At 40.0% G+C, this 27,172-nt stretch overlaps 1 protein-coding gene across 3 annotated transcripts in view; it reads left to right on the top strand.

The window, feature by feature from the left end:
* The window catches only part of thrab (thyroid hormone receptor alpha b), a 156,278-nt gene that overhangs the window by 31,044 nt on the left and 98,062 nt on the right, over nucleotides 1–27,172 (top strand). For 2 of the 3 annotated variants that reach the window (XM_046852970.1, XM_046852971.1), the window contains one exon: nucleotides 24,616–24,725. The gene's annotated coding sequence lies outside the window, so the exon portion shown is untranslated. Of the gene's footprint in view, nucleotides 1–7,651; nucleotides 7,671–24,615; nucleotides 24,726–27,172 lie in introns of those variants that run through there. The other variant, XM_046852972.1, reaches the window with a different exon arrangement.

Here is a 27,172-nt window from a genome sequence, read left to right as displayed (position 1 = left end):
AATTCACAAAGCACTGTGTTTCCCACGGACCATTGTTATTGACGCACCACCATCTTAACTGGAGCGTGCTGGACACATAAACACACACTGCAGAATGAAAAAATGGAGGAACAGGGAGAAAACAGTGAAGGACGAAGAAGATTCAGAAAATAATGGCTGAAAGTTTCCAAAGTTTGGGATCATTTCAAACTAAAACGAACAAAACACCGTTACTGTTACTGCCGTTACTGCTGCCGTTCGGTTACTGTTTTTATAGTAATTACAAATTGATTTTTATATTTTTATATAACAATATAAAAATATGGACTGCAAAGGGATGTTTTAAACGCAACTGTATTTGTATTTTGATGTAATTATGGCTATTTAATGCATTTAATGGGTTCAGTTTTCACCGATATTCTTGTGTGAAATTTCAGCAATAAAAATGTAAATTTTCTAAAAAGAAAAACAAACGGCTTGTTTGTTTTAAGAGACCCGTTTTTTATTCTTTCTCTTATTTAGCACTTCTAATCCGGTGAATTCGGTGCATTGATGGAATAATGGTTAGAATACCCGATTATAAAACAATCGACAACAGCAGCCCTGGTTTCCTTTCTGCCTGTTCTGCCATTTCTTTCCTTCAGAGTGTAGGAAGTTGTTTCAGGTTTGTTTATTGTAACGCCGGACTTCAAACAAGATACTTTTTTTTTTTTTTGCAAAAAAGCGGTTGGGGCCGATTTAACGCCGTCGATCCGAGCTGCCTGCGGAGTTAAACCTGTAATGCAGCGTGCGGAAATTCGAGCAGTTTGAACCCGAGTTCTTAAAGTGCCTGTGGGTGTGACCTCATGACCTCATAACATCACTCCGGGCTCGAGCGCTTTTTCTCGCCCATCACGTCATTTCTGGCCTGCAGCCGTGCATGTGAGAGTAGCACAAATACTACCCGAGCACAATTTTCCTTACACGTCATTCTTTCGTGACTCCTTAGTAGTCTTTTCCATGTGTATATATATTTTTTTACACGTCATGTATTTACTCTTAAGGTAACTTCTAGAGATATTGGATATATAAATGCACTGTATGGTCAAAAGTATTGGGACACATCCGTACGTGGTTCTTCTTCAGAAGGACGTCTTTAAATGCCGTAGCATGACATTTTCCTTTCAATTAAACTAGGAGACCCAAACCTGTTCCAGCATGACATTTGTACATAAAGCCATCTACATGAAGATATTCTTTATATGGGTTGGAGTAGAAGATCTGCTATAGAGCTCTAACCCTCAACACTATTGATCATGAATGGCCTCCTCTCCTCACCTACATCAAGTACCTGACTTTACTAACACTCTTTTGACTGAAAGAACACAAATCTCCACAAAATCTAGTGGAACATCTTCCCAGAACAGTGAAGGTTCTTATAACAGCAATCTTATGCCAATAACACCAATTTGATATATGAGTTGCAAAATTCCGGGAAGACTGTACACTTTCCATGGAAATTAAAAGGAATTAATGGGAATAGATATAAGGTTAGCGTATATAGACTCTTTCGAAAAAACTAATCTCGTAGGATAACGTTGGTTAAAACAACCAGATTTAATGCAATTTCAGTGGATCAATTGATCACATGCACACTTACCGCAGGGTTACTGAGGCCACGCCCCCTACACGTGTAAGCGATTGTGCAACAAAATTGCGCTAACAATCAAGTCAAAGTCGAAAATGGCATTTTTAAAAAATCTGTATTAGTTTGTATGCATGTCAGCTAATGACCAAACAGAATGTTTATATTTATGTTTGTATTTGATACAGTTTATATACATTTCCCAAAATTTCTGATTAATTCCCACAAATTTCGAATTCTTTCCCATAAATTCCTGTAAATCCTCATAAATTCCTGGTAATTTTCCAACTTGGAATATTTCCAAAATGTCCCTAATTATTCCCATAAAAATGCTGCTTTTCTAATACAATTACAATTTTTTCCAAGTTGGAAGATTACCAGGGATTTATGGGAATTTATGAGAATGTACAGGAATTTATGGGAATGAATTAGAAATGTATTTAGAAATGATATTTCTATATAAACATACTTGACATCATTTTAATACCGGACAGATGAGGACAATTTTTTTTCTCGTGTAGATCAGGTGATTTCCAGTTTCAACCCTTTTCCCCTCTCCCTCTTTGTCTCACAATCATCCATCGATCAACACGCCAGCATCGAGAACATCCCTCGGGCGCGTCTCAGGACCCGTCTGGGGCCGAGCACAGAAATCTGCCAACGAGGACGACATGATTCGCGGAAACGTGGCATTCGGTTACGGAAAAAGCGAACGTGACCGCGTGTTTATCCGTGTTAATTAGAGATTAGGTAGCATCCGAGCGCCTGGAGGCCGCCTGCGTGCCAGTTCTGCCAGCCTGCTATCAGTGTTTAACAGGAAACTCCACTCTGAACCACAGTAAATAAGTTTCTATTCAAATATTTCGAACTTCTGGAGGGATTCTGGTTTATTTCTTGCTTGGTGCCGTGTTTTTTGGATTTTAGTGAAGGGTTTAGCAGTTTTGTGCTGAGCGGATGGGACATAATTGGCCTTCAGGTTTTTTTTTTTTTTTTTTACAATTATCTCAAGAGAGGGTTAAGGGCCTCACTCAAGGGCCCAGGAGTGGCAAATTGGCGGTGCTGGGATTTGATCTTATAACCTTTTGATCAGAAGTCTAACATCCTCTAAGCTCCCCATTCCCATGAGTGCAGATGCAGGACTAATGATCTACAAGATGATGACGATGTAAGAGTGAAAGCTTTGGAAGCTGATTTGGTCAGAGTGTCTGATTAAAGCACTGTGACTCCATGTGCATTTACATTGCTGGTATTTGGTAGACGCTCTTATTCAGAACTTGTGACCTTCCTAGCAAAAGTCATTTTAGCCACTGAGCTCCTCATTTATGCAGATTAAGGCATTTGGTTAAGGCTTTGGACGTTGGATCAGAAGGTCACAAGTTCAAATCCCAGTACCAACGAGGTGACACTGCTGTGCCCTTGAGCAAGGCTCAAATGCCATGCAGGTAAATGTTAAGGGCCTTGCTCAGGGGCCCCAGAGTGGCAGCCTGTTGTGGAAGGGATTTGAACTCATGACCTCCGAATCCAAAGTCCAATAAGCTACTACCTTCCCACCGATATTCTTTTATAGGTCAATAAAGGAAGATAAAAGTAAACACTTTTTCAAAATGCAGTTTACTTATTACATTTCAGACGCAGTTGAGGGTCACGTCAGCGATCTTTATTTACATTCTTATTTTGTTTATAATTAATAAGGATGGCGTTTTCCCTTTAAAAAAGCTACCAGACGTTTGAAACCACTTGCAGGCCTTCATTATTCCACTGCTCAAGCGTCGTAACGCGAGTGCCGAGAGCCGAGACTTTAATGTCACAGATAATTAATTATGTGATAAGCGTTTAAACTCTCGCAGGATTCGTTTCATCGACGTGTCGGCTGTAAAGAGAGCACTCTCAGGCGGACTTTTCAGAAAAAACTCAACTTTTTTTACTCCACTGACATTCTAGATGATGCTTTTCACAATACCGTGAGAATCTCATTAGCGGATTTGTGTGTGAAGACAGAAAAAAAAAGCATGTGTGAGTGGTATGGTGAGGATATGATGAGTGTGTGTGTGTGTGTGTGTGTGTGTGTGTGTGTGTGTGTGTGTGAGAGACAATGTTAAATGTAAAGCCACTTGACTTGTTATGGTAAAGATGTGATGAGTGTGTGTGTGTGTGTGTGTGTGTGTGTGTGTGTGTGTGTGTGTGTGTGTGTGTGTTATGGTGAGGATGTGATGAACGTGTGTGGGAGTGTGTGTGTGTGTGTGTGTGTGTTTGTGCGTGCGTGCGTGTGTGTGGGAGTGTTGAGAGGTGAGGATGCAGAGTCAGTTACAGTCAGGGCACAGTAGTTGTGCCAGAGTGAATTTGAGGTTGAGGATATGGTGAGGTGGAAGTGAGGTGAGAGTGAAGGTAATGGTGAGGCGAGAGTTGAAATGAGGTGAGGGTGAAGGTGGGGTGAAGATGAGGTGAGGGTGAAGGTAAGGTGAAGGCTAGGTGAGGTGGGGTGAGGGTGAAGGTAAGGTGAAGATGAGGTGTGGGTAAAGGTGATTTGAGAGTGAAAGTGAGGGTGAAAGTGAAGGTAAGGGTGGGGTGATGGTGAGAGTGAAGGTGTGGTGATGTGAGGGTGTGGTGAGAGTGAAGGTGTGGGTGAAGGTGAGGGTAAAGGTGTGGGTGAAGGTTAGAGTGAAGGTGAGGGTAAGAGTGAAGGTGATGGTAAAGGTGAAAGTGAAAGTGAAGGTGAGAGTGAAGGTGAGGTGAGGGTGAAGGCGTGGGTGAAGGTGAGGGTGAGAGTGAAGGTGATGGTAAAGGTGAGGGTGAAGGTGAGGTGAAGGTAAGGGTAATGGTGTGGGTGAAGGTTAGAGTGAAGGTGAGGGTGAAGGTAAATGTGAGAGTGAAGGTGTGGGTAATGGTGTGGGTGAAGGTTAGAGTGACGGTGAGGGTGAAGGTAAATGTGAGAGTGAAGGTGTGGGTAATGGTGTGGGTGAAGGTTAGAGTGACGGTGAGGGTGAAGGTAAATGTGAGAGTGAAGGTGTGGGTAATGGTGTGGGTGAAGGTTAGAGTGAAGGTTAGAGTGAAGGTGAGGGTGAAGGTGAGTGTGAGTGAAGGTGTAGGTGAATGTGATGGTGAAGGTGAGGGTGAAGGTGAGTGTGAGAGTAAAGGTGTGGGTGAAGGTGAGAGTAAAAGTGAGGGTGAAGGTGAGTGTGAGAGTGAAGGTGTGGGTGAAGGTGATGGTGAAGGTGAGGGTGAAGGTGAGCGTGAAGGTGACCTGTGACACGTACAAGTACAGTAAGTGTATCAGAAGGGAGTTTTTTCTTTGCTACAGTCAGCAGGCTGCTCATCAGGGGGTAAACACACATCATTCACTTTAACTGTTACATTCTGTAAAGCTGCTTTGAGACGATGTTTGTTGTGAAAAGCGCAATAGAAATAAACGTGACTTGACGTGTATTCAGCCTCATCATGCTCCTGGAGTTTTTTTCAGGGTACGTTTGCATGAAGGACAAGAGCACAGTTGGTTAGTTTCAGGCTGGTTCGCGTCACGCTAATGGCCCCATGCTAATCGGATGAGGGACGGTTAGCAGATACATTGTTTACGGTTTACGTTCCTGTGTGTTGTTCTGGCTTTTCTGGCTCCCTCTGTTTGCAGTGTAACCATAGCAGCCGGAAATAAATAAGATTGAAGGGGTGAGAAGGCCACAGATGATCTTCACTCTGCTGAAGCTGAAGATAAATGAAAGGATTACACATTGTGAAAGCTTCTTTTTTCATTCTTTTTTTTTCCGGAAAGAACATCTGCTTTTTATTCCTGTGAGGCAAATTGTATTATTTTTTTTTAAATAAATGAAAAACTTCATTCATACACATTCTTCAATCATACTCACTTCATCCGCACGCCCTTGTGTACAACCCATGCCGTACTGACACCGAGAAATCCCTGAAACAATTTGTATTTCTGAATATTTGCATATATATATATATATATATATATATATATATATATATATATATATATATATATATATATATATATATGAAACACCCAACCATAGACCTCCTGTTAACCATTAGCCAACTATCATTCAGGTTTTTTTTAACTAGAACAACTTTCCAGCTAGTTAACGATAAAAACATCACAAATCAACTAATTCTATCAGCTGTAATTCACTAGTTAGCTAAGTAACTACTGTATTTTTCCGGACTATAAGCCGCTACTTCTTTCCCACATTTTGAACCCCGCGGCTTAAACAACGAAGCGGCTAATTTATGGATTTTTCCTGGGTTTTTCCCGGTTTCACAAACTTCAAGCCAAAAAACTGAACCCCATAACATTAGACCAATGAAATTTCCGAACGGAAACTAAAAAACGCACCTCACCTGTGTTCTGAGCTGCACGGCATCAGGAGAAAAAACTTGTGAACAATGACTTTCTTGGTCGGCTACTGTTTAGATACAAGCCGCTGTAACGTGTTGAGTCTGGGTGAAGGGAGAGCTCGCTAACTCCAGTTGCAACAGAAATCATATAAGCACAGACAGGTTTCCAAAACTCGTGCTTTTTTATTTTTCTTAGCAACAGCGTTACAGGTTAGTCAAAGAAACTTAGAAATGAGCATCAGAAAATAATAAGGACATATTCCTCGGTCTCCACACATGCAGGTATTGCGAAAAAATGCGGCAGCAGGCTATTCCCAAAATACCGCTCTGCTCTTAAAGGAGCCACAACATATTTCACCCATTACACCGTGTTACAGACACTGTCTTTCATTAAAGCCTGTGTAAAGTTCATTAGTTTCAGTTCGGCTTATAGACAGGTGCGGCTTATTTATGTTCAAAATAAAAATCTTTGTAAAATTCAGTGGGTGCGGCTTATATTTGGGTGCGTTTAATAGTCCGGAAATTACGGTATATAGCTATATATAAGTACGCTATATAGCTACAAGTATCATCAGATCCCACAGGGAAATTGTTCAGATGCAGTTGCTCACAGTACAATAAAAGTACAATAAAAATCTGATCGAAGTAAATAAAATGAAATGAAATAAAATATACAAATAAAGTTATATTATGTTCTATATTAAGTATACTCTTATTAAGTATGTGCACTTCTGACCATCACACACACAACTGTGTGGAATTTCTCTGTGGATCGAGTATTAATATTGTAATTCGATCAAATCTTCAACTTTGATTTATTGGTTTGGCGCTTTTAACAACGGACATTGTCTCAAAGCAGCGTCACAGAGATAAAGAGGTTATAAAGTTTCGAATGTCTGTTGCTTGTTCCAAATGGAAGTTTAGTCTCTGAGTTTATCTTTAATGAGCGAGCCAGTGGTGACCATGGCAAGAAAGAACTTTCTGGGACATCATGAGGAAGAAACCTTGAGAAGAACCAGACTCCAACGGGAACCCGTCCTCACTATGCTCACTAAATGTCCAAATTTACCTTTAAACTAAGACCCTGTGGACAAACCGAGCTTCATGAAGACATGGTTATTAGTGTTAGAGACATATGGTAATGATTGTGAGGTGTTAAAAAACTGTCCTCGTACCGTTTTGTCTGCAATTCGAATTAAATCTCGGCAGACATCATTGCGGTTCTTTTTTGCCCTGGACTTACAGTCTATATATAAACCTACATAATTTCTGTGACTTCCTGTCGAGTCTGGTGTAGAGCGCCCGACACAATGGTCTCTTTTCCTTTCCTCCAACGAAAGTGTTAACATGCGTATTCCCGGTTTCCCTCCACCCCTCCTCAACAACGAGCCCCCCCAAACCCCTCGTCATACATAAATGGTTTTTCCTTTGTATCTCAAACCTCATTTTCCTCAAACCATCCGCATTATGAACTCTCGATCTTTTTTTTTTCCCGCTCTCTCAAGTGATGCCTGCTTCTGCCGCTGATGAGGTCTTCATGACCAGGGTCCCCACGGAGCATCTCTGACATCCTGTTTCCCTTCCTCGGGGAAGTCCTGTTTTTTTTTTCTCACATCAGCAGGAAGGCATACAGTTATTCAGCACAGCTTCGGGGATGCCTCCGGGGGGGAACGTCAGGGTTTAGCCCAAAGCAGAGAGGACACTAGCTGAGATAATTAAGGTACCAAATAATGTTTGGGCATCAACAAATACACTATATGGACAAAAGTATTGGCACAACTGACTTTTCCTGCCATATGTGGTTCTTTTCCAAACTGTCACCACAAATACGGATTGTACAGGACGTCTTTGGATGCGGTATAATAACATTTTGCTTTGCTTGAACTTCAAAACTTGGTTTGGAAGATCTCCTGTCCTTCTATGGAGCTCTGATCTCAACCCTATTGAACACCTTTGGGATGAATGTGAACGCCGATGGCACCCCAGACCTCCTCACCTTCTACACATACATCACTACCTGACTTATAGCTTATGAACACACTTGTCCATAAGCAAAATCTAATGGAAGAATGGAGGCAATTATACAAGCAAATTGGGAATTGGGATTTTTTTTCCACCCTTTTTGTTACTTCTTCCAACATGTGCCACAATCCAGGATTTGTTTTGTCAGTTGTCATATTGTTGAGCGATTGAAACCATGGGGCATTCAAATGAGTCAGGGATAGTTGGTGAACTTGATGGTTTTTTGTTGTTTTTTGAAAGTCAGTCAACCTTCCAGCACAGAGCCGCCATTCAAAGCAGTGGGTTTGCACAGGTTCTGCATTAATGCCATTTTAAACTGCTTTACATAAAAAGGAAGCGATCTTCTCGGCACAGATCGTTCCCGGTAAGCTACCGGCCAGAGGATTCACTGGGGGGAAACTCATTACCAGGCGGGTCGATTCATCGATTTTTAACTCTCTTGGAAACATGGCTGCACTGAGAATGGCAAATTTTGTTGCGGAACAAGTTTAGTGTACGTCCCAATTCTGCTTCAGTATGTCCCGTGTGTAGGAGCTCGCAGTGTTCAGTGCGGAAAAATAACCGTCTATATATAAGAAATAAATGCATGATTTAGGAAGATACAGAATAGAAACAAGTCAAATGATCTGCCAGTGCAGCAAGATCAGTTCACTTAGTAAGATTTCTTGAAATAAGAAAAACATATCTAGTCTTCAAAATAGAGCAAAATTTCTAAAAATAAGCATTAAAGCTTAAGCAGTTGATTGAGTCTAATGAACTTAAAGGCAGCTTGTTTTTTAATCAAGATTTTTTTAATTTGTGTGAAAAGATTTTTCAAACCAGAGCTACCAAAAAAAGAGAATTCCTCCTAATTCAATAATAAAACATCATCTTTATATAACGTGTCTTAAAACAAGACAACGCATTTAAACTAAAAACAAGATTTCCATTAACATGCATACGTATCGTCAACAGTTCTTCATTCAGACTGTTTTGTGTTTTACGGTCGTTATGATGCAAAAACAAAGCAAAATCTTTACTCGCTGTTTCTCAAAAAACACATTTCAACATAAAACCATAGCGAATGTATTTCGTCATCATTGGACACTTAAAGATATTCAACATGAGAAACCAAACTTAGTAAAAACCCTGTACAGTGCAACCTCGATACTCACGGGGGGTTCGTTCTATGACCCCTCGCGACCCATTACCACAATATTTAATCGATTTAAATGGTACAGTATTTTACTTTATTATATTATATGTAACATTACATTATTTGATACACAATACAAATTCACAATACTTTATGTAAATCCAAAACCTGTACTGTACATTAATTACAGTACTTCAATTGATTAAAACAATTCAGTATAGAATGGGAACTTTGATGATGATGAAACAGTACTGTGTTTGGTACTGTACTGTATGCTGTGCAATACGATGAGGATGAAGATGAATGTTTTTGTACAGTATTGCATGGCAAATTTAAGGATTTAGTAATAATCTAAAGTGGAGGCTCAGCCACTTCTTCCTCGTGGAGAGTTTCATCTTCCTCCATCATTAGTTGTTATAAATGTTTTATTTATTACTTTAAATGAATAATACAAAAATAAAATAGATTTTCAAACATTTCGATGTAATTTATTAGTACAAACTTTTAAAATTTTTTCATTTTTAAATTTTACTCGCGGCTTCTCCTGAACTATCAGATTTTTCGCGAGTCGAAATTCGCGAACTAACGAAGTCGCGAGAGTCGAGGTTGCGAGAGTCGAGGTTCCACTGTAATTCGTATGAAGAAAGTGTGTGATGACTTACTGCTACAGATTTGATCATTTGTGATTCGCTAAATAAAAGTGTTAACGTTGACATGAAACGAATCAATAGTGTGATTATTGAGCATTTTTACTTGAAATCCATAAACACGTTATTACAGCTAAAATCAATTCAAAACACAAGGCCTTAAACGATGTCTCTGATTGTAATTAAACTCAATTTGTAGGTAAAATAGCTTTAAGCTTTAAGGAGGGAAAATAAGATCAATAATCCTAAAATGATGATAATAATCGAACACAATCTGCTGTTGTATACTATTTTAAGGCCAGAAATAAGATGGCGTCAAAAGTCTTGACTAGACGAGGAGTTTTTGCAGTGTTGTGTGTGGAAATAAACACGTTTCCCTTCACACGTTCTCTCATGCCGAAGATAAGAATATACCCAGTTCACTAATGAAGAAAAAGCTCAAAAAGAGTCTTTTTCCGTTTCATCCTCCAGCAAGATAAAACGGTTTTTGACTCTCTGTGTTTAGCTCCATACTGGTTTTTCTCATCGCGTCCATATGATGTCCCGGGTCATGAATTAGGCCTTATAGAAGTCCGAAAGGAGAAGAGCAGCTTTATAACCCGTTTAAATGAGCGATCATTCACAGGCCGGTAATTCGCCTAATAAGAACAGCGTAACGTTTTGAAAATCATATTAATGTGGAGCTGAAGAATAGGACCAGTCAGGGAGAGCTTGTTCAGGGGAAGAGCATACGTACTGCATTCGGGTCAAAATAGGATTCATTCAGCAGGGAAAAAGGCATGGAATGGAGATAGATCAGTCTCCATTGTAATTATATATTCAATTTGATTAAAGTTTATTTCTATATCGCTTTACATAATGGACATTGTCTTAAAGCAGATTTACAGGATGTAAGAATTATAGAACAAAAAAAATGAAATATGTAAATGATGGAGACAAAGTGAGGGAGGCACAATTGAGATATACATGGGGTATATCAGTAGGAGAATGCTGAGGATGGAGCCACCAGGAAGGAGGAAAAGAGGAAGACCGAAGAGAAGGTTAATGGATGTGGTGAAGGAAGACATGCAGGTAGTTGGGTGAAAGAGGCAGATGTAGAGGACAGGGGGGTATGGAGACGGATGATCTGATGTGGCACCCCCTAATGGGATGAATATTTCCCTTAAATGGGATGAGGACAAAACCTCGAGAGGAACCAGACTCAAAGGGAAACCCATCCTCATTTCGGGAGACACCTAGAAAGTGTCCAAACTCTTCCTTTTCAAGATCCTTAAAATAGATGGTTTGAAATGAACTTTTTCCACTCTGCAGTCGATTTGAAGAAAGAAAAAAGAAAGAAAGGTGCTTTCACATGTTCATTATAGCACAGTGAAATTCTTTCTTCACATATCCCAGTGATGTTAGGAAGCTGGGGTCAGACACGACGCAGTACCCCTGGAGCACAGAGAGTTAAAGACCTTGCCCAAGGGCCCCAAGAGTGGCAGCTTGGCGATACCAGTTTCTCCAAAGATGTTCTTCACTAGTTTCTTTATGATCCACTTCACCTCAGAGCAGTTGAGTAGGATTTGGGTGAGGTGACTGGGCAGGTAATTCCATGATAAATATCACTCCAGACGACTGTTTGCTTTCTGGATGTTCGCTTCAGCTCATCGTCTTGTTGTACGGTGAAGTCGGTTCCAATGAGCCGCTTATAATGCAGACGTTATTGCATGGTTTGGAATGGTTGCCATTTTGGTTCTTTTTACTTTCCGGAATAAGTCTCCAACCTTCTCTGATTTAAAACAACGCCAAACCATTAATCTTCCACCTCCAGGTGTGAGTGTGGGGGTGAGGGAGTCTGATCACATCTTCTGTCCTGTTCTCAACCTTACACAAGTTCTTCTGGTAGAGACAAAAAATGGCATATTTGGACGAAGAACCGTCTTCCGCTCGTTTACTGTCTAATTATTGTGTGTTTTTGTCTTTGACCGATTTTTTTGTACCTAAAATCTTCGACATGAATTTCAATTCGATTTGAGCTGCCAGAGAGGTGCCACTCGTTTGGCTCCGAGACGCTCGCTGAGATTTTCCTCTCGTCCTTTTCACCTGTGTGTGACTAAGAAGCATTTCCTTACACGCCAATCTTCATCTTGTACTTCAAGAGGTCTCTGAAATGCTTCCGAAATGCTTAGCGACTTTTATTTTTGTCGTCCACGAAGGAAAAAATACGCGTTTCAAAGCCGCTTTTCTGAGCTAGCGGATTTATCCTGTTCTTACGCGTTCTCCTAAACATCTCCTGAAGCTATTAGAGCACTAGAGATTATTTCGATACGGAATCAGCACCGAGGGCGTACTTCATATCAGATAATACGATTACGTTTATGTTTTTACGATTATATATTGCCGTCGCTGTTACTGTATTCGTAGCTGTTTTATGGGGACATGAAAAAATAAATTGTCCTTCATGGACCCTATTAAATAATAATCAAGATATTCAAGTGTGTACAGTGTGTGTTGAGATGTTTTTTGAGGCTGTGGACGGTTTCTCTTCTCGCTCTCACAGCCGGATCGATCGACTTTTACAAGTGTGTTTAAAGTGTAACAATGTGGGGAATAGTGCTCTGGGTTTAATCCCGGAGTGACAAATTTTTTTTCTGAAGAAAGAACATTCTGCTCTATGCCCTTCTTTCTTTCCCTACTCTCTTTCCCATCTCTCTCCAACCTCTCAAATATCTTCTCTCCATAATCTCTCCATAATCTCTTCATAATCTCTCTTGATAATCTCTCTCCATTCTCTTTCCATTCTCTCTCTATTCTCTCAGCCTTCTGTCTATAATCTTTCCTATAATCTCCTCTATATTCTCTCTCTATGTTCTTGCCATACTCTATTCATAATCTCACCCTAATTTAACCATAATCTCTATAATCTATCACTACTGTATCTCCCTACTCTCCATAATATCTCTCTATAATCTCTCTATACTCTCTTTGTACTTTCCCCATAATCTCTCCATATTCTTTCCATAATCTCTCTCTCTCTCTCCTCTCTATAATCTCTCTCCATAATCTCTCTCCATAATCTCTCTCCATAATCTCTTTCAATATCTCTATATAATCTCCCCATACTCTCTTTCTCTCTCTGCCTACTCTCTATAATCTCTCCCTCCATAAAATCTTGCTATAATCTCTCCATAATCTCACAAAAATTTAACCATAATTTCTCCATAGTCTCTCTCCATAATCTCTCCATACTCCAACTATACTCTCCATTATCTATTTATAATCTCTTCATAATCTCTCGCTTTCTACCCTATGCCTACTCTCTGTAATCTCTCTCCATAATCTCTTTCCATAATCTCTCTCCATATTCTTGCCATACTCTCTTCATAATCTCACTGTAATTTATCTATTTTATCCATAGTCTCTCTCTATAATCTCTCTATACTCTCCTATACTCTCCATAATCTCCTTATATCTCCATAATCTCTCCTCTCTACTCTCTCTGCCTACTCTCTATAATCTCTCTCTATAATATCTCTCCATAAAATCTCTCCATACTCTCCTTATACTCTCTCCATAATCTCTCCATGCTATTTTCATAGTCTCTCCATAATCTCTCTATAATCTCTCCGTACTCTTTTCATAATCTCTCCAAACTTCCCATAATAACTTTATAATCTCTCCATACTCTCGCCATAATCTCTCCTTAGTCTCTCTGCCCACTCTCTATAATCTCTCTAAATAATCTCTCTTCTTTCTTTCTCTCTACTTTCTTCATACTTTCTGTGAGAGATTAGGATATACGCATCATTCCGATCGCATTTGTGAGGTATTTATTAGCGGTGAGCGAACTGCTAGTGAGAAGTTAAGGGGAATAAAACGTCCAGAAGCGAGCAGCGAAGCATCACGAGTGTATCACCGTCCAGGGCATTTCTCATAATTACACTATAACTCACCTACGCATGGTGTATGGTGTAGAGTTCACCTTTAACGATAGATGGACTTTTATTGTTTGATTCGAGATCGTGGGTTTATGTCTCATTAACCAGGAAAACGTTTAAGCCATCCGTAGAAATGACTCTGGCTGTGAATGCTCCATGAATCTGCAGGAGACTTTTCAGGAATTTGTTAGAGATAGCCCAAGACACGCATTAACATTCATTGTCAATGTTAATGTTAACATTAGAGGTGTTTTTCTTGGCGAAAAGAAACGTATGAGCAGCTCAGTGCCAGGTATAATGTACGACCTGACTTTTTATTTTCAGACAGGCTTTTCCTTCATTGTGTTGGCTTACGTAGAGTTTTCAATGCAGCAGCTTTAGTTCTTTATCCTCATCCCTGTCATGAAGCTTGTATTTATTATTATTAGTTCTAGCAGTAGTAGTAGTAATAATAGAAAAAGTAATACAACTACTGCTACTGCTATTGCTGATAAAAACAATATCTAACATGTTATAATAATAATAGTAATGATATTAATAATAATAAATTAATAATAATACCTTTCCAACTGCTCTCTACATAATCTCGCTGTAATCTCTCTATACTTTCTACCTACTCTCTACCTAATCTCCCCCACTATCTCTATAATCTCTCCATAACCTCTCCATGATCTCTCTATACTCTCTTTATAACCTCTCCATGATCTCTCTATAATCTCTTCATAACCTCTCTATGATCTCTCTATACTCTCTTCATACTCTCTCCTGTAATCTCTCTATACTTTCTACCTACTCTCTACCTAATCTCCCCGATCCTCTATAATCTCTCCATAACCTCTTGATCTCTCTATACTCTCTCCATAACCTCTCCATGATATCTCTATAATCTCTCCATAACCTCTCCATGATCTCTCTATACTCTCTTCATAACCTCTCCATGATCTCTTTATAGTCTCTCCATAACCTCTCCATGATCTCTCTATAATCTCTCCATAACCTCTCCATGATCTCTCTATAATCTCTCCATAATCTCTCCATGATCTCTATACTCTCTCCATAACCTCTCCATGATCTCTCTATAATCTCTCCATAACCTCTCCATGATCTCTCTATTCTCTCTCCATAACCTCTCCATGATCTCTCTATACTCTCCATAATCCATCTATACTTTCTCCATAATCTCTCTTTACTCTCTCATAATCACTTCCTAATCTCTACATAAACTTAATATAATCTCTCTATACTCTCACTATACTCTCTCCCTGTAATCTCTCCATAATTTCTCCTTAATCTCTGCATTACCTCTATATAATTTTTACCTACTCTCTACTAATTTTCTCACACTATCTCTATAATCTCCCGGTAATCTGTCCAGTCTCTACACTCAGTCCATAATCTCTTTATACGCTCTCCATAATCTCTTCCTGATCGCTACATAATCTCTCTATACTCTATAATCTCTTTATACTTTCTACCTAATCTCTTTATGATCTCTCTATTCTCTCTCCCTACTCTCTTTATAATCTCTATACTCTCTCCACAATCTCTCCAAAATCTCTATATACTTTCTTCATAATCTCTCCACACTTCTTCTACCCTCTCTCTTCCTAATCTTTCCATAATCCCTGATACACTCGATCTACTGTTTTTATAATCTGTCCATACTTTTCTACCTACTCTCTTTATAATCTCTCCATAATTTCTGCATAATCTCTCCCTACTTTTGATTTACTCTTACCTTGGTTATTATTATTATTATTATTATTATTATACAGTCGGATTATAAATCTTTAGTGTATACGTGTAGAGGTCTATGAATCCGCTGTATCCATGTCAAATTTAAGTCAAGTTTATTTGTATAGCGCTTTTCACAACAGACATTGTCTCAAAGCAGCTTTACAGAAATCAACAGTCAAGGTGAACGGTGTGCATTTATCCCTGATGAGTAGCCGTGGCAACCATGTGAAAGTATTCACTGAATCAAACCTGGGATTTAAGCAGAAACAGTGTGTTGTTGTTGTTTATAAGTAGCAGGAAGTAGAAAAGAAAAGGAAGAAAGAATTTCCCTGGATTAAAATCCGCCCTCTACTTTCCGTTCATACAGTGTTGTGTAAACTCTAATCCCCACCTTCTCAAACTTTCTGTCTCTCTGCACCTTCCTGTAAATATTATTACTCGACTTGAGCACTTTGGTTTTTACACCTCAGATGTTCACTCAGAATGCTGTTATCTGGTTCTACACACAGTTTATGTAACTAGATTGTATCCTAACCGAAAGCTTTGAGCATTCAGCTAGTTTGACAGTTATGGGGAAATAGCTGACTATAAACCTTCTGCTTCTGCTGCTACCTCTGCTTTTTGTATCTCCTCCTGGATGAAAGGAGGTGCAACACTTTGTGACTGGAATGTGAGGAGTCTCTGAGGATGATAATGTGAACATTAGAGTTAACTAAATGCCTTCACCTCAGGGGTACCTTTCTATTCTTTAGGACCTGGTAGACCCTGGTAGGCCCGTGTAGACGATGGTAAACCCTGGTTGTCCATAATAGCCTCATAGTAGACATTGGAGGGCCCTGGTACTGCCTGGTAGCCCATGGTAGTGCCTGGTAGCTCCTGATAGCCCATGGTAGACCTTGGTATACCCTGGTAGCCCCTGTTAACCTCTGGTACCCCCTTATCCCCCATAGTAGTCTCTGATAGCCCATGGTAGACATTGGTAGACTCTGATTGCCTGTGGTAGCCCTTGGTAGCCCCTGGTATACTATGGTAAACCCTGGTAGCCTCTGGTAGCACCTGGTAGCCACTGGCAGCCTGTGGTAGCCCGTTGTAGCTCGTTGTAGCCCTTTGCAGCCCCTGGCAGCACATGGTAGCCGCTGGTAGCCCATAGTAGTCCCTGGTAGACTATAGTAAACCCGTGGTAGCCTATGGTAGAACCTGGTTGCCCCTGGTATCCCATGGTAGCCCGTTGTAGCCCATGGTACCCCTGGTAGCCCTGCCCCTGCTCTGCTTGTCATTAAAGATGGCACTATTGAGTATACGTAGTGCCCAACATTCATTTTTTCTGTTTTAGGTTGAATAACTGCATCACCTGGGTCAGAGTGGAGTAGAAAAGTGGGACCTTGTATCAGGGCTGTGATTATTGCATGAGCACAGGATATTAAAAAAAATATATATTTTTTTGCCTGCCTTTTTCTCTAATTTGAGTCATCACAGTGAGCGCGTCTGAGATTCAGTCTACCTCTACTATTACAAAAATACACATACACTTACACACACACACACAGTGAAAGACGAAGGCTCTGCCAGCTAATCGTCCTTCCTTCCTTCTGCTTCCTCACGTTCACACACGCCGTGTCTCTTTCACACTCTCCATTTTCACGATAAACAGGCTTGCTGGCTACTCTGGGGTTATCACTGTTGCATAACCTCGAAGCCACAAGAAGTGCTCATGCTTTGCATTTTGGCAAAGCAACGGACTGAGCTTCTGCCAAGTCAAGCGAAGGTTTGCCTGAAGCGTGCCACCACACACACCCACACACACACACACACACACACACACACACACACACACACACACACACACACACCTGCATACAAACACTCATTCACCTGCTATTCAGGTACTTTCCTTTTTTTATCCTGATCTTTTACTCTATAATCTGGGATATGAAGAGCACTTATAAATATACACACCTCATTCAGAGCTTGGTTATTATTTCTTAAACAATCCAGATTATTCAGGAATCCTTCAAAAGCTTGAAAACATAATTCCTAATAATCCTAGTTTTTCTAAAAAGATTAACAGTAGTGGGGAAAAATAAATAGAATAAATTATCTTATCTAAAAATGTTTTACTATAGTACTTTTTTTAGTAATTTTTTAAATTTAATATAAATAAAATTAAATGGAAAAAAATCATTGATAAATAAGTAACAATCAGTTTTGAGAATATAATATGAATATGAATTTTATATTACTTGTCACATGCACATTGCATAGATTATGATGTGTAGTTAAACGCTTTTGCCGTGACATAAAAATAGAATAAAAATAAATATATACTTAATAATAATAATAATAATAATAATAATAATAATATATTTTGACATTTTGTTATGATTATTATATTATAATAAAATTATTAAAAACATTGTTTCCCACTATACCACACTCAAAACCACCCCAATAACACCCCCTTTACCACCCTAAATAACTTCCTCAATACCACACTCAATAACACCCCAATAACACCCCTTTACCACTCTCTTTACTACCCCAATAACTTCCCCAATACTACACTCAATAACTCCCCAATACCACACTCAATAACACTCCAATACTACACTCAATAACTCCCCAATACCACACTCAATAACACCCCAATACTACACTCAATAACTCCCCAATATCACACTCAATAACACCCCAATACCACACTCAATAACACCCCAATACCACCCCAATAACTCCCCAATACCACACTCAATAACACCCCAATAACACCCCTTTACCAACCCCAATACCTGCCTCAATACCACACTCAATAACACCCCAATACCATTCCCTTTACCACCCCAATAACTCTCTCAATACCCCACTCAATAATACCGCAATATCACCCCGATACCACACTTAATAACACCCTAATACCACACTCAATAACACCCCAATACCACCCCAATAACTACCCCAATACTACACTCAAAACACCCCAATAACTCCCCAATACCACACCCAATAACTCCCCAATACTACACTCAAAACACCCCAATAACACCCCAATACCACACTCAATAACACCCCAATACCACACTCAATAACACCCCAATACCACACCCAATAACTCCCCAATACCACACTCAATAACACCCCTTTATCACCCCAATAACTTCCTCTATACCACATTCAATAACACCCCAATAACTCCCCAAAACTACACTCAATAACACCCCAATAACTCCCCAAAACTACACTCAATAACACCCCAATAACTCCCCAATACCACACTTAATAACACCCCAATACCACCCTCAATAACACCCTTAATACCACCCCCAATACCACCCAAAATAACACCCCTATTAACTCCCTCATTAACACCCTAGAGCAGCAATTACAAATGTAAAAAAAAAAAACTAAACAAATAAGTAAAGAAACAAAGAAATAAATAAGTTAATAAAAACTTATAATATATAATTCAGAATATTTTTTTTGAATATTTATTCATTTATTTAAATTATTTTTTTTTCTCTTTTTTTTTTCAAACAATGGAACAAACACCCAAAAGCATTTTTTTATAGTCCCTGGGATCCCTTACAGTTCAGATGGGATGTGTTCAAAAAGCGAGCCGTACTGCACCACCGATTCTCAATACCGAGTTCAGGGGAGGACGGAGGGAGATTACGGAGTCGCCCCGTAATTCTCTCTGCATCATCAGTTTTTTTCCCTTCCTTTTATTACCCAGACATTCTGTACCAGAAAGTAGCCGGACCTCTCGCTGGCTTCCATCCCAACCCTTCTGACTGCACTCTAATCCTGGTTTATGATCACGTTCATGATTCCCCTTGGGTTTTTATTTTTTCTTCTCGGACTTGCTTTTTTTTCGCTTTTACTCTCAATCACATATTCTCTCACGGATATTGGTGTTTGAGTTGCTGTGTAGTGCGTCCTTGTGTTTGTTTGAGGTTCAACAGCTTGTATAAAGAATGATGGTGGAGCAGCTGTTTTGTATTTATTACTGACTTCATAGATTTTGTTCTTTCAATATATATTTATATGTATAGAGAGAGAGAGAGAGAGAGAGAGAGAGAGAGAGAGAGAGAGAGAGACATATATTTATATGTGTATATATATATATATATATATATATATATATATATATATATATATATATATATTTGTAAGTGTATGTGCGTGTGCGTGTGGTTTTATATCCATATCCCCTCGCCTCTTCCCTCATGCAGGCCGTTTTGGCCCCACTGTTCGCTCTGTGCCTCTCAGGAATTTTGGCTGGAGTTCAGAAATCCTAAATCAAGTGCAGCCCGCCTGTTCTCTCTGTGGGGGGAAAATGGTTTCGCTTCAGGCACCTTGTGCCACATAACAAGAGAGTTTCAGCCCGACTGTCCTAAGCTGTCCCTAAAACTATTCCTACCTTTGACCTTTTTCCCAAAAACCCTGTTCACCCACTGTGCCTTTCCTTCTTCTTCCTCAACCTGGTTAGATATTTTTCCTTAATGGTTTTTGCTCCTGGTTACACTGATGAAAAATCTCCTTGTTCCTACAAGGGAAGAAGAAAATCATGTGAACCTGGTGTGTATTTGTATTGTCAGTTCCTGTCTCTGGGTTGAGCTCTCCCTTCCTCCCTCCCTTCCTCACCCCTGTCCCTCTCTCTCCTTTTCCCCTTTCTCTAATCTCAGTCTGGCTCTGTAAAACAGAAAAAAAATGAACCAGACTGTAAAACATTTGTCATGTGTGGAGGAATCCTTTGCTGGTGTATCTGATTTCTCCTTCTCCTTCTGGTACCAATTCATCTTTTTTTGGAAATTGTTTTGTCTGCGCTAATAGACTTCTCACTGTCCCAGCGCACAAGTCAGGATCCGCTCGCGTAGTCGGCGGCGCTCCGAGCTCCGTGGCCGGCTCGTTTCCCGGGACACCGCCGATGACCCTCAGCATCGGTTCATTCGCTCCAGGGTCATTCGAGTTTCCCATGCGGCCGATGTGAGCTAGGTCATTGGATAACCTTCAGTCTAGTGGCCAGAGTCCAGCTTTGACTGCAGCATGTGATTATCTGATGCCTGGCTGCACATTACAGTGAGGATTTTGACACTGGTGCCACCATGTTAAATGCAGACAATCTGCTTTTTTTTGCATCATAAAATCCATCGCTGCTGTGTACAAAATCCCATGAACCAAAAACATGATGAAAACAATCCACGCAGTTCCTGCTACCACCACAAGTGTTTTACTTTAATAAATAGCACAAGAATTTGCCAGTCTATGCAGTTTTATTGAATGTAGACAAGCACATGACCATATTTAACCATTTCTAGTTACCTTTAATTGTATTGAACTTTTGTGAAACAGTGGAAATCAGTTTGATTTTGACATTATTGAAACCGAATATTTACAACAATAATGCATTCATTATTTATTCAGCTATTTGTACATTAGTAGCTCCTAGTCAAGCTTTGCGTTTGACATTTGAATAATGTTTTACTGCCGACGCTCGAGGCCCGGTTTTAACTTTTCTCATCAGGAAGACATTAATCCTGCTTTGCACATAGTTTTTATGGCCTCTGCATTACGTACTCTGTTCTTTTGGCTGAGCCGAGACCAATTATCTTTCTGCATACACTGTAATACCGTCCAATAGAAGGTGCCCGGTCACATAGGGCTCCTTTTGGCGGCGTATCGAGCATCATTTCTGGCAATCAATTGAAACAATGGGTATGAGGTGGGATCGGATTCCGGATCTGTTTGCATTAGACAGGTCGCTGGTGTCAGGATAAAACACTTGAGATCTAAGAAACTTTTTGCCATTTGAGCAAAGACCCTTAAAATCGATTGAAATAGAATGTTGTCCAATACAAACACAAATATCCACCACCGTAGTATCTTTGCATTTTATTTCTAGGTCACATCAGAAAGTGGATACAATACAAAAATCCGATCTTTTCAAAATCAGACCTGAGCCACTTTCATAGAAACTCCTACGTCTATGTCTAAGGCCATGTCCACGCTAATATGTATTTGTTTGAAGACACAACACTGAGACGGCGTTTTCAGTCGGCGTAAACGTAGCTGTTTTAGTCGGCGTCTCAGGGTTGACGGAGGGCCAAAACAGAGAGAAAAATATGCGTTTTCAAACCAAAACGTATTAGTGTGTGGACATGGCCTAAGACAAATCGTGTCCTTCCCATTTAGGATCCAGTAGAGTCCTCTCTATTGAAATTGTGCATCTTTAGCTAGTCCCATTTTTATCTTTAGCTAGGTTTCATTTTGTTCTCTACTCCCCTTCTCCTTTTTTTAAGTCATGCACGAGAATGCATGCAGTTTAGGTTTCATTAAGTGCCTCTTTCGTGTCTGCTTTCCACGACTGGCCGCTTGTTGATGGAGTCGGATCAGATGATCTGCTCGGTTTTAAAGTGCATGTGATATTTCTTACACCAGTTCCCTTCTTTTTAGTAGTCGAATGGTGAGCAATTCACTTTGAGAATCTCCGATCCATTTGTATCTTGCTGATCTTATAGAGAAGTGCAGCTTCACCTGCCCATAACCTTTTCAGCAATCTTGCTTTATTGGTTGTTGAGGCTGGAAAGCTGCCAGTGTAATGTGATCTGCTTCAGCCTAGATATAACCCTGGTCTGGAGACCACTGCGGTGAACCAAACCCTCCTCTCAAAGAGCCTCTGTGTGCCTCAGGCACTTAGTATCTAACCTCCATTTTTGGAGATGAAGCATCACTCCAGAATTCCCCTCATTTTCTGCATCTAGCAGTTGGAGATGTGTGTTGCTAAGTGACTCACCACAGGGGTTCTCATTAAATCTGGATGCACGTGTGAGACTTTCTTCATTAGTCAACCCACTGCAGCCTGGTATTGTTATGAATGATTCCTGGAGTCCTCATCAATCATGTCTCTATGCCATCCACCTCCTCCTTGTCCCAGCTTCATCAAACACTGAGCTCGGAAAACACCTCAACTGTGTGCGACCGCGCATTTTCTCTGGGATCTTGCCAAAGATAGCACATGGCTACGCTTCGATGCTTGGGTGTGCAGTTTCAATTTATTGCGCCCAAGCTGCTGGAGATCAGCTGAGACAAACCCGATAGCCCAGAATTCCAAAACAGACCTCCCAGGCTTTTGAAGCTTCCATATTGTTTTGCTTCACCAAATCATGGATCTCAGGGGACTTTATTTTTTCTTGGAATTTAAGAGTCTTTATTTCCCCCAAAACCCTGGATATAGTGGAGTCCGTGTTGCCTTACTGTGAAGACAGACAAGCTTTTGTTTGTGCCATTTAGCACGCAGGCTTGAGTTATTTAGTTGTCCTTCTATAGGGGTATTTTTATACTGGCATGAGCTGGTGAGGGGATTCATGTTAGGACTGGCCAGGTGATCTTCACAACCTCTGTCTCAGGAGAGAGAGAGAGAGAGAGAGAGAGAGAGAGAGAGAGAGAGAGAGAGAGAGAGAGAGAGAGATAGACAGACAGACAGACAGACAGACAGACAGACAGACAGACAGACAGAATTAAAACATAAGTTTTCACAGCCTTTTGCCATTACACCTAAAATTGAGCTCAGGTGCATCCTGTTTTCTGTGATCATCCTTGAGATGTTTTTACAACTTGATTGGAGTAAACTTGTGGTAAATTCAGTTGATTGGACATGAGACTTAAGTGTGTCCAGCCTTTCTCTGTGCAGAGAGAAGAACTTTTCAGAAGAACAACCATCTCTGCAGCACTCCACCAATACGGTATGGTAGAGTCTCAACACGGAAGCCACTTATCAGTAAAAGGCACCTGAAGGTCTCTCAGACCATAATAAACATAATTCTTTGGTCTGATGAAACAAAGATTGAACTCTTTGGCCTGAAAGCGAAGTGTCATGTTTGGAGGACGCACATCACCGCACATCACCTGGCCAATACTATACCTACAGTGAAGCATGGTGGTGGCAGCATCATGCTGTGGGGAAGTTTTTTTTAGAGGCAGATTGCTCTGGACCTCAAACTGAGGTAACAGTTCATCTTCCAACAGGACAACGACCCTCAGCACACAGTCAAGATAACAATGGAGTGGTAACTCCTTTGTTAACTCAATTAAGTCGAATAATTTGATTACAAAAATTTATCAAGGCAAATTATTTTGCTTCGATGCTTCGTTAAGTTTATTTATCTACACACGGAGCACTGCGTTTCCCACGGGCCATTATTACTGACGCACCACCCGCTAAACTCTAAAAATGGAGGATTGGGGAGAAAACAGTGAGGGGCGAGGAGGAGATTTATATGGAAACCCGTTTCTGCCACATTAAATAAAAAGTTTGCCTGATTTCGAGTTCTTTTTTTACTCGCAACCTTACACATTGAAAATTAAATCGCCTACAATCAATAGAATCACATGGTATTGTACTAAGCCTCTGATCCCTGGAGAGAACTCTGTCTAACATTCAGCTCTGGAGGAGATGGAACAAGACTGATGAAGCAGACGAGCCTCGTTCATACACCAACCGTGGTGGATAAAGTCATAATTGCAGGAAAAAAGTCAGAATTCCAAGAAAAAAGTCAGAATTACGAGAAATAAAGTCAGAACTGCGAGAAATTTTTGTGGCTGGAATAGGCTTTTATAGGTAACAAATTAGTTGTTCATTTTAAGAGACTTGTCTTATTTTCTCTTTTCTATTTAGTTTTGCTCTTTAATAAAGAAAAAATACTTATAATCGGTAGAATACCAAATTACTAAAATAATCGATAGCAACAGCTCTACATAGCAACGACATGCACTTTAGCATTTATGCTATAATGCAAATAGTTGCAATTGTGCAAATTTACATGCGCTGATAAATATGCAAATCTATGTGCAGCATCTAATATATCAGTGGATAAATGTGCAAGGTCAGCAAGTACACGAAGAATAAATACGAACATATATATGAAGTTATATTAGTGTAGGATGTGTGTGAGGCGCAATATGTGTAGAGAATTTAGGGTATCAAATATACAATATGGGATTTTTACATTGTATGTTCAACTGTACAAAAGTTATATACAGATGATGTATTGGTATTACAATAATCTCGAATATATAAGGAGTTATTATATACAGGATCATTGAATAGAATGATGATGATGATGTTAGGCAGGAGAGCATATCCCAAACCAGATTACTGTTGGCTGTTAAATAGTGGATTTAAAGTGTATTGTTTTTTTGTGTGTTTTGCAGAACTAAGAACTACCAGTTCCAGCTCTAGCAACAAGTACAGAATCTACAGAATGGTGTGGATTAGAGGCTGCAGCTGATTTCTTTCTGGCCCAGACTGCAGATTTTTGCTGGTAATTATGTGAAATCATTACATATGGCATCCAATTGACTGAATTTATAGACAACAGTCTGGAAGGGAGGTGGAAGCTTACACTGCAAAAATGAACCGTCTAAAGACTCAAATTAACTTAAAAGTAGCTTTTTAGTTATTTTTAAACAGTTTGCTTTTCTTCATTTGTGGGAGAAGATTGAAAAAGAAAAGGAAAAAAATAGAACCATCACAAGAATTCCTCTTAATGAAAAAATTCTCATCGTCCTAAATGTGATTACTCAGCATTTTTTATTTGTTTTTTTTTAGTATCAATGTCTTAATGCTGAATGTGGCTTAATGTATACTTTATCATTGTTTTCTATGGAAGGAGACGCTTAAGATTAAAAGTGTTTTGGGGGTAAATAGGCTTTATGTCGTCGGGGGGGATTCTGGAAGTTGACGGCCCACGAGCTTGCATTCGTTTAGTCATATATGTGACGATTAAATAACGTACAATTGTATTAAATATTGTCGATATCAATAGAAAATCGATGTAAAATAGCTCATAATTAATAAAACTAAATTGTAGGGTGCATATTGGAACAACCCGCATATTAGATAAAATGTAAAAGCTGTAATAAGCTCCGCCCACTTGTGATCTTAAACCAAATTCGGCATATGGTTTATTAATAAAAGTTATTATATACTTTTTTTTACTGCTTCTGTAGTTCTGCAATTAGACATAAAATATTAAGCCTTTTTTTGTTTGTTTATTCGCTTGTTTTTTCCGCAGTTTGGTTCTGGAGTATATAAAAAATAATAATAATAACGGTCCTTTTTTCATTTTCGTTCTAAAATGATGGCCAGAAGCTACAAGGACCTTCTTGATTTAAAATCTCAGACTTTGTTTTCTGCAAGTATGCAGTTTCTTTGTGTAGCGTCATTTTATTCGCCCGTGTGTGTTCAGCCTTCAGGGAAAGATTAGGTCCAGTATAATACGTGAATAGATCACAGGGTCTAGGCTTTGTGAAGTAACTCGAAACCGAGTTCTGCTCCAACGCCGACTTGTCTTTCCTCCTCTATCTCTTTCTTCTCCACCGTACTCCATTTCGTCGGCTCCCACGTGCTGGAGTGGGCTCGGCTTCGCACCTCAGAACAAAGCCAGCCTTGTCCCTGATGCCCAGAAAGCTCCTTATGTTTGTGTCTCTTTCATCAGCGTTGTTTTTGCTCAGGACAAAGACCCCCGTCACTCGGGTTGCTCAGGCACAGCCGGACACCGGGCGAGCGGCGTGGGGGCAAGAGCATAACTATGCCATATGTCATGCGGGGTGATATGACAGTTCTATAAATCTGCTATTCTGGGAGGACAGCAGTTATCTATATATATATATATAAATACACACTTAACATGGAGGAATGAAAAAATAATCAGTCAGGATTCACCTATCAATCATGCTGTCTGGTAGAAAAAAAGTTCTTCCACTTTCAATGGCATTCAAGCCATGTGTTTTAGAGATGTGGATATGAGAAGCTCAGTGCCATGAAAAAACCATCTGGACAGAAGATCCCTTGAAGTGAGAAAGGATAATTCTACTGTATGAGGTGGTATCAGAAAGTTTCAAGACTATTTTTTCAAACACGCCAACAGATGGCAGCACATGGCTGCACGCACAATCACAAGGAACACCGACCTTCAGAAGTCAGTGTTCCAAAAGACTGTCCCGTGTACATCGTGTTCATCGGGAGCTGTGTAACTGATGCTAATCTGACCACATGCATTACCACGTCTGCAATTTCATCATGGACTGCAAGTTAGAACAAGGAGCAAACGTGAAATTCTGTGTGAAACTGGGTAAATCTGCCACAGAGACGTTTGACATTAATCAACATGATCTCACTCCCGCACCCACCCTACTCTTCAGACTTCGCCCTTTTCCCGTAGATGAAGTTACAGTTTAAAGGTCGCCGTTTTGACACCATTTTGGATCCAGCACGAATCGCAGAAGGTGCCTGACATGCTTAGGAAAAAAAAAAGATTTCCAGAAGTGGCAGGAACGCCGGGAGCGCTGTATTGCTGTATAAGGGGACGATTTTGAAGGTGATAGTGTGGAAACGTATACTTTCTCGTAAACAGAGCTAGTCAACATCATCAACATACCACCTCATAAGAAGCCCTCAACTTGAGAGCAGAAGTCCAAACCGGTGCAAAAGGAACCATTGATCCAAGTGCTTTTCATGTCCAGTTTGAGACTTATGCCTGGGATGGGGCTTTTGACATTCAGAACTGGCTGCTTTTGGTGCCTCTGCTTTCCAACTCAGAAGGTTTGTGCATCCAGTGGCTTTTTTCTTTGTCCATTCATGACCTCAATGCTTTCAATCAGAATCAAGTTCCCTCTGGTCCAGATTTTCTTTGGCTTTTTTTTCTCAGATGGTTCATCCCTCCAGTCGGGTGCTTCTTTCTTTCAGTCTGGGGTTTCAGCCCTGGGC

Source organism: Silurus meridionalis, chromosome 7 (genome assembly GCF_014805685.1).
Source record: "Silurus meridionalis isolate SWU-2019-XX chromosome 7, ASM1480568v1, whole genome shotgun sequence".
Taxonomy (NCBI): Eukaryota; Metazoa; Chordata; class Actinopteri; order Siluriformes; family Siluridae; genus Silurus; species Silurus meridionalis.
This window is presented reverse-complemented; position numbering and strand designations above follow the sequence as displayed.